General features: G+C 42.3%; 1 pseudogene; it reads left to right on the top strand.

Moving 5' to 3' along the window:
• Positions 1-908, top strand: part of LOC136511010 (metal tolerance protein 5-like) — a 34764-nt pseudogene extending 33856 nt beyond the window's left edge.
• Positions 909-17166: the final 16258 nt, after the last annotated feature.

The following is a 17166-nucleotide window of genomic DNA, read 5'->3' as shown; positions in this document are numbered from 1 at the left end:
TAATTGAATAAAATAAGATGTATGGTGTGCAACAGCATAGAGATACAGTTGAAGAGTGTGTTTCGACGAAGTTCTCTTTTTTCGGTGTTCTGTGGCAAAAGCCACGGTTGAACGGTGTCCGAGAGCCAAATATGCCTTCTTTTTACATAGGCCTTGTCGGTTGCTCAAACTTTGTGATGGCACCAGGCGACTCGATTGCATTGGTGTTATCAATTGCAATACGCAATCAATGACAACGTTGTGCTAATCAATGTGAGGTTCCAGCTCCAGTGCAAGTGGCGTGGCGCACACCATGGGTTTCAAGGTCAATTCAATCTTTCAAATTTTATTTTTTATTAGTTTTCGAAAATATATGAAAAATAAAGGTAGTACATGATGAACAGGGGCATTTGCGAGACTACATGTAACAAAATACGACGTGTTGATGTTAATTCCTCTACACATTTGCAGCTCGCGACATATACCATCAGGCTTTCAGGATTCAGGACATGGTCGATGTCGATGATGGTGCTGGAAAACGTCCACTCCCTGGTTGGTGGTCAGTCTGCTGGAACCAGGCACTACAAGGCTGTGACTGTGAGGCGCACGGTGCGGGCGGGCGTACACGTTCGGTTCCCACTACTTCGTGGAGGTGGATACCGTCCTTCGCCTGTGAGCGGTGCCCCATGCCTCTGGCCTCTGTGAGAGGCCCAAGCGACGCTCTGCAGGAGCGGCTGCCTGGTGTCGAGCGTGCCTTCGTCCACCTTGACTACAGTCCGAGCTTGCTCGGTCGCATGACACGTAGCTGGCTTAAAAAAAATCCAGTGCGAGTTCACTCCAGAAAGTCGACAGGCGTTGCATATATACGTGTACGAACCTTATGCCTCGTAACAGTTACTTTCTCCGTTCCAAATTGCAATCCGTTCTAGCTTTTTTAATACAAACTATACACCTAGACATTATCTATATAGATGAATAGCAATAGTTTGTATCTAGAAAAGCTTGAACGACTTTCAATTTAGAAAGAAGAGAGTACAAGATAAGAGTCATAATTGGTTTATTGTCCAGTTCACACTTAGAAATTATATCTAGTTGCACAGCAATAGCTATATACCAAAAAAAGTAAGAACGACTTACAATTTGGGATGAGAAAGTACGAGATAACAATTATAATTGTTTTATCTGTCCAGTCAATGATATGTGTTTATAGGAGTTATTAGAATAGCACACGTCCGATCACGATATAGAGTCTGATTCTAAAACGTATTGGAATACTAAAGGATCGAGATACTTAAGAGGGGAGAGGGTTACGAATTGGGCTACTCTAAAATTCTCAGTGGAAATTTGACCTATCGCTTAGCTCATTTCTCCCTAGTCCCTAAACAAGTGTTCTAAGACTACCGCACAAAGTTTTGCACACTAGTTCCAACCCAATTCTAACATGACAACTCTAGGAATGTAAATTGCATGCAAGTAAACTCTCAAGGTAAAGAAAAGGTTAGGAACACATCGATTTTTTCACAAGGTATCGGAGAATCGATACTCCCCATTAGTTCTCGCTAGAGCACCTCACAAGGTATTACTGCCCCTTGATCTGTGTAAGGTCCAAGAGCTCTATAACGGTTGATCCTTCCCCACTCTGAAATGATGGATCGGGCACCAAACCGTGTACACCAATGAGTTGAGCCTCTCAAAATCGCCACCGAGAGATCACCAAGCTCCACAACATCTTCAAGCTATCTAGATGATGTCGATCAGCAAGAGTAATAAGCATGAACTCTCACTTGACCTAACCAAGCCTGATGAGAAGAGTTGATGCACGCTTGCTACCCCCTATGTGCTAATTGATGTGGGAATAGATCCATTTGAAAGCTTATCACACAAGCTTTCCATCAAGTGCCCATAGTCCGAATGGATGAGTTATAGCTATTCCAATGAAGCACTATTGGGCTGTCAACAAAACAAATGTTGAGCTTCGATGAGCTTGCACTCCAAGACCAGTCTTGTGCATAGTGTGTCCATGTCCCATCTGTTGTAGAGGCCATAAGAAGCATCTTTCCCAAGTTCACATCATTATCATCATTGTTCCTAAGTAAGTTAAAAAGTAACAACATTAGGTAGCATCAATTTCTTATTTATATCATTACGCAAATTTAGGAACGAGCTCACCTTGTATTCAATAGCCATTTTTTAGGTGTCATGTCCTCATCACAAATGGAGTCCTTACTCTTTGATTAGCAAATCTCAATAACTCCAATTGGCCAAAACACTCTCTTGGATGCCCAATGTTGTAGCTAGAACTTCAAAATGCTAAGAGAGCCATAATGCATGAGATGGAGGGGTTTATATAGGCTTCACCCCCAAAACAAGTGGTTGCAACTCCACTTAGCCAAAATATATTCACCAGATGTAACACCCTGTGTTTTGCATCATGTTAAAAACCACTAAAAATTTGAACCTTTTAAAACTTTACAACAAATTAAAACACTGACTATTTATTTCTGCAAAACCATTTTAAATAAAATATATTTTCCTAAAAACCCCTGCATCAAAATTCACCATAGGCATTTTGTGTCTTGTAGGATTTAGTTGTAGCGCTAGGAGTATTTTCTAGGATTAGAAGATTGCTTCGCATTTAAATTCATCGTCTGCACTTTGTTTGTGTGAATGCTTGTGTGTATGTTTGAATGCTTGATTGGTTGAGAGCATGTTTGTTTGCCCTAGAATTTATTTTGGCATCAAATAATTCTCCTTGACATTCTTCACCAAATATTTTTGCTTGACCCCCTCTTTGATTTACCAAGCCCCCATACTTCAAGTCCTCCTAGAATTTGAATTCAAACCATGCATTATGTGCTTTAGTTTATTTATGAAAAATAAAAAGCGATTTCGAAATGGGAAATAGTACATGGGCTTAAACTCCTCCCTCTCCTTCTCCTTGGCCGCAGTTGCAGCCCATCTCCTCTCTTCCCTCCCCACCTTCTCTTCCCTCTTGGGCCACCACTGGCCTAACCTGTGTCCACCTCTCCTCCTTTCTCCTTTCCCGTGTGAGCCTTCTCCCCCATGGTAGGCTGGCCCAACTAGGCCCTTGGCCCAGCAGCGCAACAACAACCCTTCTCCTCTTCCTTTCCTCCCTCTCACCGACGTGCGAGGCCTGCCTGTCAGCTCCTTCTTCTCCAAGAGGTCAACGACCACATTGTGCCCATGTCGCCACAGCCGCTGACCTCACTGTGCCCAACCGCTCGCTCCATTGTCACCTTCCCCGAGCACGCCCACGCGAATGGATAGGGACGCCAGCTCACCACCGGCTGTCGTCGGAGATATTTTCTTCGTGAACCGACCTACTCGCACGTATAAAAGCCGGCCATGGCTGCCAAGTTCGCCACCCTCACTTCCATTGAGCTCGGGCGACCACCTCTCTTCTGCCATGCTCTGCTTCTTTCCCCTTCCCACTCGCTCTGCTATCTTCCCTTTCTAGCTGTGTGCTTGACTCTACTCCCTTGCTTCCCTTGCTCTGCCTTCGCACCAGGGCCATGCCGTAGCACCCATCACCGTCACCGGTGTCCTGCACTCGCCGTCGCCCTTCTCCATCTGCTCGGCTGACCGCCCACCACACACTGTCCTCCCCAGCCTTGCTCTGCCCGCTTGCCAAGCCGCTCTACTCCCTCCAATCCCCTCTGACCTCACCCTTTCTGCAGACACCGCGCCGTCGTAGCCGAGCCACGCCGACCGCCTACCTCCGCTCAGCACACCGCTGACAAAGCCTCCTCTGCTACTGAGTTCCCACTCCATCTCCCTCTTCTTTGCTCCCCTCCTCTTCTCCCTATTCTGCACTAGGGCTCACTTCACTTGCGCCCTGACCGTCGCCAGAGCCATTGCCGCCGCCTCGCTCTGATCTGTCTCTTTCCTATCCTTGCTCTCCCCACCGCCTCTCACCCTCACCACTGCTGTTCCACTAACTTGCCCTCCTGCCTTGCCTTGACTACAGCCACTGCCGGAGTGCTTTTCCCTTAACTGCTCTCTCCCCCCTCTCTTCCTTTCCCTCTCTCTGGCTCTCTTTCTCGCTCGCGTTGACCGCATGAAGGGAGAGGATGGACCAATGGGAGATGGCATCCGAGGACGCTGGCCATGTCGGTGCATCTAACAGGGAAGCACCACCTCAGCCTCGTAGGACCCACTGCGTCAGCCGAGGAGAAATTGCTATGTGCACCCGAGAAGTGTACACCAAGGAGTGAAACCCATTTTTACCTATGTAAGAAAATTTCTAGAAAATTCCTAAATAAAATAGGTACACCCCAGATCCTACCCAAGTGTTTTCACCCCATTTCCATTATTCTAATTCATAGAATTAATTTCCAAAATATATTCCATGTACCCTTTTACTATTAGAACTTTGATAAATCATACATTTTTCATCCTAGCTCCAAATTTATCGATTCCACCACCAAAATTCTTCTAAAATCAAGCTCTACTTAGTCATGCCCTTTGTTCTATTATTTGGTGCCCATTTAAATTCTAGTTTGATTGCTTTCATTTCCTATAATTATTATTAATATTAATTATAGTAGTAGCCATCATCGTAGTAATAGTTAACCTCGTATAATCGCGTATGTGCCAAGACACATACTCGAATATATTCGTACCCAATCACCTAAAATGAGCAGACATCTATACATACATAGATATGCCCGATACCTGGGTATACGCCTATGTATGACTAACCTTAGCAATCTAGTTACTCAATTCTACTTAGTCATGGGCATATACATATGCATGAGCGTACATGCCGCTAACCCTAGCCATAACCCAGCCCACCTAATTAACCCTAGGCACATACTTATGCATGTGCGTATGTGTCGCTAACCCGGTAAACCTATAGAGGCCAGACAAGTCAGGCTTTTTCTTTTAGGTTCACATAATAGTGAAACCTAAATATAATGTGGTCTAGTTTTCCATCGGACCAACCCACCTTAACCTAACCCATAGAATCTCTACCCTATGGATGAAATCCCTTCATTCGAACCTTACTACAGATTGACGTAATAGTAATAACCCTAGATAACAACCCATCACCCAATAGGACCAACCCATCTAGCTAGGATCGTTTCCTTCACTTTGGTTGCCTATGCTTGTTTTACACACCTTGCTTGTTATTTTCCATGTTTGTGTTTCCTTGCTTGTCGACGCTAGACTGCGTAGGATAGAAGATGTGGAGAGAACCCGATGGAGTCCAGAAGACATGATCATGAGACACAGGAATTAGAGAAAGACATGATCGTCAGCGAATGGAGGCAAGTCCTAACACCCGCCTATTCCTCCCCCCTACATTACATGCCATCCCTTAACCACCTCCCTTCCACCACCACTACATTTTGCTAGCCTCCACCATAAACCCTCCACTATCCACCTCCACCAATTAATAAACTCAACTTATATTACTTAAATTCCCTTTTGTGGATTAATGAAATGATAATGAATTATGAGCTCGGTTTGAATATGATAATGTGATTAATGATGATAACGAAATGGTTACCTTGATATGATATGAGCTCTATGAACCTGAAGATAATAACTATGAAACTAAAAATGGTAAAACTGGACTAAACCCCGACAGGGGCCAGTGAGGGGTAATTTGTGTGGTACAAGTTACCTTGGCAGGTTCGCCTAGTCAGGGTTCCTGTTGGGAGATACTCGTCTCGGTCACATAAGGACCAGTTCGTAGTCCCTCTCGCCTAGTGCGATATTACGTACAACAACATGTCTGTATGGATAGACTTGATCTCACACCCCGTTAGATAAAAGTATAATTTCTACTAAGAGGCCGGTGTTGGCAGCGGAATATCAGGAGAAGACACGGATACGGATCATCCGTGGTCCGGTTGGCGTGGTTGCTATGTGATCCTCCACGTTAAGCCCCTTGACTTGGCCACATTCGAGCCCATATTATTATTGTTTATTTTGATGATTTGGTATCATCGACACTATTATGTTGGGATGATTAGGTATCGTCCGAGATTATATGATGGGATGATGTGGTATCATCTAGGATTATGAGATGGGATGGTTTGGTATCCTCTCGAGATTAGTGTATTTTCAACCCCTAAGAAGCCGTGGTAGAGTTATATGAAAATATGAGGATGCGTCCCTTCGGGTACGAGGTCTCGTTAGGCCTGTTCCTACCACCGCGCATGGTTTTGAGCTATGTCTGTCATGTGGGGAAATTTGTACACCTCTGTAAAGTTTATTGAATCTATTCGAATAGCCACGTCCTTAGAATGGGCAGATGCTAGGACGGGATACTATGATTAGACTTCTACAACTATGATAATATAGTAAGACGTATTCTACTAATTTGGAAACTTATAATTAACCACGAAAACTGGTGAGAATGGTAATAATCTGCCAGGGTCCAACCTATAATTATAATTACTCCACCCTACCACTTTTACCTTAACCACCTCCACCACCATAACCCACCTCCACCATATAGCCTCCCCTTTCCACCTTCCTCCCACCCAAAGTTTAGGGCTTGCTGAGTACTTTATGTACTCAACCCCCTCCATTTTATATTTTTAGGAGTAAAGCTACATGAACACATACCAGGATGGAACTACTGGAGCTACGCGAGGTTAGGACCATAGGAGAACGTACAAGTATAGAGCTGTTGAGGACTACGCAAGGATAGGACAACCGGAGTAAACTCGAAGATTGAGCCGTACGACTTCACTAAGGAGCTACGCTAGGACTACGACGATTGGGATATAGAAATACACCTAAGGAATAAGTTTAGGGTTACGTCCATACTCCAAGTTGCCTGTAGGAATAGAGCCACGTTGACATAGGACCGTTATCTTAGAACTCTGATATACGATATAAGACCAATGGCCCAAGTTATGTAAACTCGAACCATGTAATGTGTTTTTCCCATTAGCAATAAAAGTATGATTTTTTATATCAATCTTGTCCGAATTATGCGTATCAGCTAATAATCCAGGGACTGATACATAATGCACAGATAACCCTAAATTAGGGGTCCGATACCAGAAAACTCTGATGGTACTTTTGGATGAGCACAAGAGAAATCCGATGCCTCTCAACGGTTGGTTCTTCTTCACAGATTTCTCTGGTGCTTTTCTAGTGTTACCATCGGAGAAACCCAGTGCCTCAAATAACCTTCCATAGAAACATTTTGGTGGCTCCAAAGCTCTGATGATGCTATGGTGACCCATGGAGAAATCAGGTGGGTCTAGGAGCTCTCTAGAAATTGTGTTGATTCACTGTAGCGAGCCGATTCAGGGGAACCTGTGGCTCGGACGATGCTACCAAAGAAGGCATTGCCTCTATGATAGCAATCTTGGGAGTGCCTAAAGCTGTCACAGGAGCCGTAGCAAGTCGATGATGGTGTAGGCTCGCATGTGATCTGACTAAAAGTAGCAAAGAAGCTCTAAGACGTAGTAGCGGCCGATGTGGCAACCAAGACTGCCTCTATTAGACCTGAAGAAGCAACTGTAGTAGTTTGCAACCAGCCAGCTGGTCCCCGAGCTAACCTCAAGCCCAATGAGGTGAAGCCGAGTGAGAACTGGGGTAGGGGTGACACAAAGTGTTGCTGACCTTGTCCAAAGAATCCACTGGATTGTATAGCAGGGATAGTTGAAAGCCCTAGTTTGGTTTTGATAAGTGAGTGATACTAGTGGACTAACAATATGCTTAAGTGTTGATTAAGTTAGGTCTAGTGTACACCATGTGTTGAACAAGAAGGCAACCGTGGAGGAGATGGTGATAGCCAACTAGTGATCAAGTTGGTTAAATGAAAAGCAATTATGAAGATGGAGTTGGAAGCAAATATCCCGAAGGCAAAGGTACATCAGTAGGGTTTTTCTTTTGCCAACCATGGTGCTATAGAGTGCATAGTTAGGTTTAGGATAGATAGCCATACTATTAAGAGGAGGAACTCTAAAGCAATGACGAATATCTATTGTTGCTAGATGATGACATTCTTTGCATATGTATTAGACCTAGCGTCGTGGTGAGGAAGCAAGAGGAAATGATTTTAAAAATGCTAACTCAAGTGCTAAACATGTTGTAGTCCTATGGGACTCTATTGGAGTTATCACATTTAGAAAGTTGTTTTAGAGAAGGGCTTTGTGTAGGTTTTCTGCACTCACTGGATTTATCCGGTGCCCCTGGTGGGAGAGCACCGGAGCTTAGGCACTTGCCTTAACCCTTTATGAACTAACCTGTTTGGAAGACAAGTGGGCCACCGGATTTCTCTGATGGTGCCCAGGTCTTAGCACTGAAGCATAGGCTCCATTAAGGCTAGGGGGTGACAAGTGGGCCACCGGATTTCTCCGATGGTGCCCAGGTCTTAGCACTGAAGCTTAGGCTCCATTAAGGCTAGGGGGTGATGCGTCGACGATCGGCACAGGCATGGGAAATTCAAAGGGACAGACACATTCTCCAGTGGTGCCACATAGGGAACACAGGAGTATTCCAGTGGTATCAAAAAACTTATGCAGAAGGTTTCTAGACCCACTGGATTAGTCCAGTGATGCCCCTTGAAGGCACCGGAGAAAGCGTCAGCAATGCTTTAGCACAGCACGCCTAGGCTCAGAGTAGCCACCGGGGTTCTCTAGTGGTTTCTCTGGGGCAGCACTGGAGCAAGCAGTCGCCAGGTGTTTTCTCCCGTAGTTTTTCCAGAGAGCACCGAGGAGAGACTGATTTCTCTAATCTGTGAGAGACCAGCATAGAAAGTGTTGTTCCAACGACTAGTTGACCGTTTAAATCTAGCCGTTGGACGGTAGAGCACATTCCAACGGCTAGATTTGTATTTAATATATTTTGAAAATTTAAATCCTTTTCAGTAATTGAGATTTATTAAAAAATATTTTTGAATACTTTTGAAACGCAAAACTAAGCTCATTGTTAAATCTAATTTTTAAAAGAAAGTATTGAAATTTTATTTTTTTGAAAATAGAACATAACTCTCATGGTTAAATTAAATGTTATAATTTAGTTTTTGAACATAAATAAAATTATACAATTAGCATGAATACAACACCCTTAGAAAGATTAATGTACAAAAAGTTTGTAAAGCCATTTTGTTTAATAAAGTTGATAACAAACCAACAAGACTTGCCCTCTCTTTGGGCCTGATACCTTAAAGGCCTTTTACGGATGCACTTGTATCCACCTTAATTCCTATATATTAGAGTGAATTGGAGTGAAGCTTAGTTTAGTTTTTTAATATGGCAAATGTCCATCAACATATTAAGAAATTATAGCAGATCTAATTGTGTTAGATCATCAACAGTAGTAGGTAGCAATCACATTTGTTGATTGAATGATTTTTCCTTGTAATGTACATCACGATGTATTATATATAGGTGGCAACCTAAAGTGTTGCATTGTAACTAAAAATTACTACTCTACTAATTTTATCTTATTCAACTCCAACACATATAAATTTCTCTACAACTAAAACATTCATAACTATTCTGTCCACATGTGCGACACCAAAGCCGCTCCATGCGATCAGATCAGGAAGGCAACGCGCACTCGCTCCATACGATCAGATCAGGAAGGCAACGCACACTCGCTCAATCCCCCATAACAGCCGCAACAAATCAGGAAGGCAAAATCAATTCCCTAGTCCTTAGACTAAAAAGTGTAAAAGATGGATATTTTTTTTGGTGCCACAATCACCGCTTCGGGTCGTCGGTCTGCCCCTGTGATCCCCGCCTGCTTTCACCGCGCTTCCCCCGCGCAATATAAAAGGAAACTGCCATCCACGTCGCTCCCCCGTGATTCGTCCGCCACCATCCGCGTCGCTCCCCGTGATTCCTTCATGAGAAAAGGAATCGCCATCCAGCTCACGCCCGAGATTTGACCGCAGACAGACAATTCCTCTGCACGCGCGGCTGCTATTGTCCTCAGCCGCCGCCCCGTCGTCGCTGTCACCTGCCAGGATCTTACGCCATCATCACCATCGTGGACGGTCCTCGCCATCATCGCCCTCAGCCTTTGACGTCCTCCATCTTCCTCACTAGCCGATCCATCCACCGCCGGCTGTTGCAGGAGGGACTAGAGGACCTCGTGGCACGCCTCCTGCCTGTGCTGCTCCGTGCCGCCTGGACGATGTACGGTTCCGATCCTGCCAGGCTGCCGCTACCGCGTGCACGCCGCCTGCACGTGCTGCTCTGGCCCCAAGACGATGGGGCCAGCCGCTGAAGAACCCTGCCCTCGACAAGCTATCGGGCAGCCCGGCGTCCCCGCTAGCGGCCGCCGAGGCGGAGGTGATTGGGGACTACGAGCGCGAGTTGGTCGCAAGGATCCTAGGAGAGCATGGAGCGGATGCAGGAACTTGACATCTTGACCTCGCGTAGACCCTCAGCTACTCCGCCGTTGCATCGGTCGCGGTACTGGCAGCGTGCGGTGGCGCCGGAAGCCTATGGAGCCGGGGTCCGCTGGCAGGGCCAGGGTGAGGTCCGTGTCGCCGGTGCCCTCGCGGAGGTCGCTCAGGTATTACTTTCTCTGATCTAGGTTATCAGCCTCCATGGAGGCATGGACTCCTTCCTTTAGCCGTAGGAATTTCTACTTGCTTTAGAAGCCGCCCAGAGAGCTGTATGAACAAGATGTTGAATATTTGAGGTCTTAGCCCTTACTGATAATAGCACCCAGGCGAAGGAAGTAGGGCTATTCCTTGATTTTTTCAGCTCTTTCTCCTGTATAGCAACACAAGCCGATGACAAGCCTTTCGTTATAAGCAGCTTCAGGGTTCATGTAAATGGGGAGCCAGCCGCATGCTCGCATTGCATTTGTATACAGCACACTGATGAAGAAGCATGAGACACAAAGTAGCCAAGTAGAACCATCCGAGCGGGATCTCCATGAAGGTAAGTCGACTTCATTTGTGGAAACCTCAGCGCTAACAATCTATTCGATAAAATATGTGTGATATGCTTGTCCTCAGCTGCTACAATTAATCAAGTACTTCTGTATTCATTTGCATTGTTCAATTAGAAACTATACGGATTTCATACATAAATAATTTCTGGGAAAAGTTGCAGTTTATATTTATTGTGCTTCAGATTATTTGTGACCAAATGGTGTCTAGAAAATAGAATATATTCATATTGTCCCTTCGATGTTCTGCAACAAAGTAACAGCTTAACCAATTTTTGTTCTGTTTCTTGCCACGGCCAACAGCTTCCGGTTCATCAAAAAACTGAGCTCCCTTTCTCTCAGTTGGGATTGGGTTTTGGTGCTCGCTCAACGATCTTATTTTGACAGCTACCTAGCTAACTATTTCAACAAATAATATTAACTCAGGAAGCATTTGCAACCAAATTCCAACATATTGCGTTGTTGCAATTGAGCCTTCATTCAATCCATTTGCAGAATTCTAAATAAGTGAGCCTTGTGTCCTGAGGATGTTTGTTTCTTTAGTGATGAAAAATCAATAAAAATATATTCAGGTGTATTTTTGCTCACTAGACTTTTGATAGTACATTGATAGGTTTCTGTTTGTGTTTTGAAGGCGGTGGTGAGCGTAGCCGAGTTTCTCGAGCGCAACAGCGCAAGCCTTGGGGAGCCCGCTGCTCTTGCTTCATTTTACCTTGTCCACCTTCTCTCAGTCCTTCCCATTTGGATTATTCATTTACTGTAGTATGTTAATATGCATTATGAATCGGGCTCTAATTACGAAACAGTCACGCCAATGTCTTTTGGTTGGACAATGGTTGTGCCTGCAGTTATCACCATTGGTACTAGAAATCTAGGCATAAGTACTTATTACTTTGGTATTTGAAGGGCAAACATTGTTCTTTGGTTCAGTATAAGGGCGAAGTGTACTTTCTAATGCACGAACTGTATAAAAATAGGAGTACTTACAAGTATGCTCTATAAGAGATAGTGTGTACACTCAAATGTCATAATAAAAATACATATGTGCACTATACTCTGAAAAAAGGAAGGTGGAATCATCCTTTTCAAACTGTATATGACTATTGTTCAAAAATTCATGATATTAACAGCTGAGATGTGACTGTTGTGGTACGTGCAGGACAAAAGTGACTTGGGATTTACAATAAAGGATCCCTAAAAACATATCAACAAGCCACAAACACTATTATTCAACGGTGCGAGTTTCTAAAGGTGGTTAAGAAGTTAGGTTTCTCCGATTTGCTCGTCAGTTCATTGAGTCAAGAAATAGCTAGCCATTGTTATGATATATTTTTTTTGTTTACAGGCTTACAATCTAGCCATTGTTGTTTTGATATTTGTTTGTGGCTTATCCCTGTTTTGAAAGTGTGACAATACTCAGATGATGATTATGGTTCTTTGTTTGAGTCCAGTTAAATTGACACTCAATTCTAATTTCATTTGTGCTGATGCATGTATTCCTAAGCAAACCAATTTGGGTGAATATATACATGGGCTTTCCTTCCACCTGTGCATGTTCTAACACTATTGGCTCATGTATTTCTTCTGTTTTCTTTTAGGATTGTTGAGCTCCAGCGAAAGCGACACCTTGAGCAAATGGCATGATCAGCATATAAGGTTGGGGGCCAAATCACTTGCAAATGAACAGTATGGTTGGATCAGGTATGGCATGCAAGCTGCTTACCCTTTTTTCTTGATAACTAAAATCTTATGGTCTCTGCATTTACGAAACACAGAAAAACTAAAAATCTATCAAAGCGTTATTGAAAATAGCAATTCTATGATCAATTGGCATTGAACTCTATTTTAGACTTTAGTGTGTCTGAGTCAGCATATTCTCACTTGTAATCTATTTTAGGTTTGTAAATTATGCCGAAAAGGTACAATAATCTGTATTGAAAGTGGCGTGCGTGATTGTGTCTGTTAGCAGACTTGTGGCATTCAATATAAAGGATCAGATCAAGTTTTTTTTAATCCTTGGACAATTCTGTTCATAAATGGCATAATTTGGCACTCAGTTCAAGGCAAATAGGGATAGCTTTTCAAAGATGAGATTGCTGGGTTAGGACAACTGTTCAAAGTAGTGGATGCTAAAAATAGAGTTGCAATTACTTTTAGTGATCTTAGAGGAAGTTATAGGAGATGCTGTACTGAATTTGGAGTATAGAAAAATAGTGATATAATGGAAGTGGTAACATGAAATATTTTTCTTGTTTGGACACATGGCGGTTGTAAGTCTGTCACTAAGCATTTTTTGGTTGAAGCGTTCTAAGAGATAGTTAGTTCTAAAAAGTTAATGAATCAATTAATCTTATTATGGATGATAAGAACTTTTTAGTGCGTGTGCACAATTGTACAAAACTATAAATGCATACCTTGATGATTGCAAACCATCAATAAGAATTTTATCCATGCACAAAATTCAATTTGTAATATTGACATTCAGAATATCATGCTCACATTATCGTTTTTTGTAACAATACAACATGTTTATACTCAAATTATCACGGCACTACTTGTCGCCGCTGTGACGCACGGAAAGGTGTATAGAGTAGAGTTGGTGAGTCTGCGACGTCGCGCTCTCTGTGACTGTGTTAATTTCGTGAACTTTGTCTTTTGGATTAAATGGCACTTTAACATATTTAATTTCACAGTATTTTTATTTTATCATGCGATCTTTATGTTTTTAGTACATAAGTTTCGCTATCCCAAAGCAACGCACGGACACGAATCTAGTGAGACAAATACAAGTACATCTAAATAAGCTCCTGGTTTGTTTGGAGTTGTTTTTATATACAAATACAAAATCGTCATTATGGATTAGTCTGGTGTCGTGGTCGAGACGGTTCCATCTCTTGGATTGGTGCTACGAAATATCATGCATGTGCGATGTCTCGTTCAGGTACACCCTGAGCTGATGCGAGCAGCTCTTTCGACATGTCAAGCCCAACACGCTGATTGCAATTTTGCAAACTGGTCACGGTAAAAACAAATATTAGTTAGAGCAACAAATCATCATAAGTATTGGTATAGCTACTTTTTTTTTTCCTGAAGCATAGTTATAGGCCCTATTCGCTTGAACTTATCAGCAGTACATTTTCAATGAAATAACAGTGTTTTTCTCTCACAACAAATTAGCATCAACAACATCCATTTTTCTGATCAGCCAAACCTGATTTTGCTAAGCAATAACGGTCCTGGTCACTCACAATATTTCAGCATTGGACACCTGTAGCTGTATTCTATCAGATAGACGTGCACCATGCATTTATGATCGAGAATGAACATGCCATTCTGGCAGGAATTCAGGATGATAGATTGGGTCAAACGGTGGATGCCTGAATCAAGAGACTAAAGTTTAGGTGTGTTATATCTAGGGTTGGATATAAGTCAGCTCGGCTCGGCTCGTTAATATTACGAGCTAGAGGGGCAGCTCGGCTTTACTCGTTACCGAGCTTGAGCTAGCTCGTTTAGCTCGTGAGCTACTTAAAAAATAGGACATACAGTAGTTTATAATGTTTATGCTACATTAATTCCAGAAGGTGATGTCCACCATTATGTAACCATACATGATTAACACATATTAGGTTCATCAAAAGTATCAACCATGCAACATAGTTGGTCCATCCATTATCATACAATTTCAGCATACTAACTAGTTATTTGCCACAACAAACTTAGGAATGTCAGCATCATTATCTTCTCCCTGAAAAAACAATTCATAAAATCAATATTTAAGTACTACAACAATTATAAAATTAAAATTCATATGAAACAGCTGAAAATAAGGATTACAGTACCAATAGAATAGGTATACACTTTTAGGTCAGCATCATCATCTTCTGGATTCATGATCAGTGGGCTGATAGGCCTTATCTCAGCTCATTCAGCTCATGAGCAGCTCGCGAGCTGGCTCGTTAAAATAGCGAGCTAGACTTCTCGCTCAACTCGTGAAAAAGTTAAAACGAGCCGAGTCGAGCCGAGCTGAGCCGGCCACGAGTCGAGCGAGTCGACGATCCGCGAGTATTTTGTCCAGCCCTAGTTACATCGGGTGTCCATCGAGTGTTCGTCGAGTGTTCGGATAGTAATAATAAAATAAATTATAGAAGTTGTCAGTAATCCGCGAGACAAATTTAGTAAGCCTAATTAATCTGGCATTAGCATATGTTACTGTAGCACCACATCGTCAAATCATGGACTAATTAGGTTTAAAAAATTCATCTCGCAAATTAGTCTCAATCTGTGCATTTAGTTTCGTAATTAGTCTATATTTAATACTTTATGCATGTGTCCAAACATCAGATGTGATCAGAACTAAAGTTGTTTGAATCCGGGGACTCAAGTCTAGGGGTGTTACATATGGGTGTCGCATCGAGTGTTCGGATAGTAATAATAAAATAAACTATAGAAGTCCTCAGTAATCTGCGTGATGAATTTATTATGCCTAATTAATCCATCATTAGCACATGTTTACTATAGCACCACATTATCAAATCATGGACTAATTAGGCTTAAAAATTCGTCTCGCAAATTAATCTCAATCTGTTCATTTAGTTTCGTAATTAATCTATATTTAATACTTCATGCATGTGTCGAAACATCCGATGTGACATGAGACTAAAGTTTAGGAGAGAAAAACAAAGCAGGTCATAACTGACATGCTGCAAAATTGCATCGACTGCTGGTACGAATGAGATCAACCGAATGCCGAGGTTCAAATTCAAATTAGACAAACAACTTGATCGTCACAAGTATCTATCATTGTGCAACCTTTTATAGTTGCTTTGTTCTTATTGTTGATTAGTATGCCCAGCTTGATCATTTCTTCCAATAAATAGATCACATGTCCACGTAATTGTCACAAATATCTTGCAAATTCATGAGTTAAAATGCGTTCGAATTTACCTAAATATCTATCATATAGTCTATCTCTCCTTTATTCTCTGAGCAAAAATAAACTCATTATATGTTGATGTTGACGAAGGTGGTGTCGTTGCCCATGAATTTTTCACGCAAATCCCAGTTCAGAATTTCGCACAGAAATATCTGACTGTGATGTATGGTCCTGTTCGCTTAAACTGCTTTAACAGTACTTTTTAGCGAACGAACAATATTTTTCTCTCACAATAAATCAACATAAGCATCAGCATAAGACAAATGCCAGAAAAAAAATGATACTACATTGGTCTCTAGCTCTGTCTTGATGTGCAATCGTCTGAGGGCGGAATTAGACTACGAATTTACTTGGTTATGAGCGATCGAGCTGAGTTCGTCGTGTCTGCAGACTACCATACTGGTACTCGAAAGCAATGTACCATGGAAGGTAATCCATGCTTTTTATCGCATCGGCCATGGCTGGGCGCTCCCTGCCACGTGACGTGGCACTCACTGATTGGGTCCCTAAATTTCATTGGGAATCATGCAATTGACCAGCGACAAACAGGAGCAATGTACTGTAATATCGTTGCACGCTGCTGGAAAGTGGTCACCTAGCTACTTGGCTGGTTCCATAGATTCGATTCCCTCAGTGGTCGACAAAAACAATTATTACCATCAGTTCCGCAGTGTTTTGGACACAAAAAAAAAATCGTGTTTGTCTTCAGTTCAATCTCAAGTCAGAACTTGAGCTATTTACCATGGTACTGTGGACCTAGGTTCTCCATCGGCGATAAGATAAGACTCAGCTAATTTTAGCTGTTTGCCTGAAGACCTACATATCAACTTCATTAACGTTATAACTGCTGTGGCCTTAGTTTGAGCATACTATATTTGATTTTGGAAATTAAATGATAATATAATAAAGTAGTCAATAGGACAGAAAGACTCTTGACTTGGTGGCTAATGGTAAGACTTGCCTTTGTGACTTCTCACTCATCCGGTTTGTGGAGTGCTCAGGGTGTGATTGGAGAGAATTTGCTGACCCTAGACTAGAGCCTAGGCGTCGTCTCTAATATGGAATAAGAGTGGAGATTTTTGCCATCGATGCCAGGCGACAATCTTTACGCCGAGTTTGCACCCTCTTGTTCATCTATTCACTTTTCTGCATTTGCTTATCTATGAAAATATATTTTATGGTATATATAAGGATACTAATTTGATGTCATAAATCTTGACAGATTTTTTCTTGAAATTTGATCAAAGTTTAAAAAGTTTTAATTAAGACAACTCTATGAATCTATTTATACAGGAAAGAGGGAGTAAGAAAATGCCACCAAAGTAAAGAGGACACACGTATAACCAAATGGG

This window comes from Miscanthus floridulus, chromosome 16 (genome assembly GCF_019320115.1).
Source record: "Miscanthus floridulus cultivar M001 chromosome 16, ASM1932011v1, whole genome shotgun sequence".
Taxonomy (NCBI): Eukaryota; Viridiplantae; Streptophyta; class Magnoliopsida; order Poales; family Poaceae; genus Miscanthus; species Miscanthus floridulus.
This window is presented reverse-complemented; position numbering and strand designations above follow the sequence as displayed.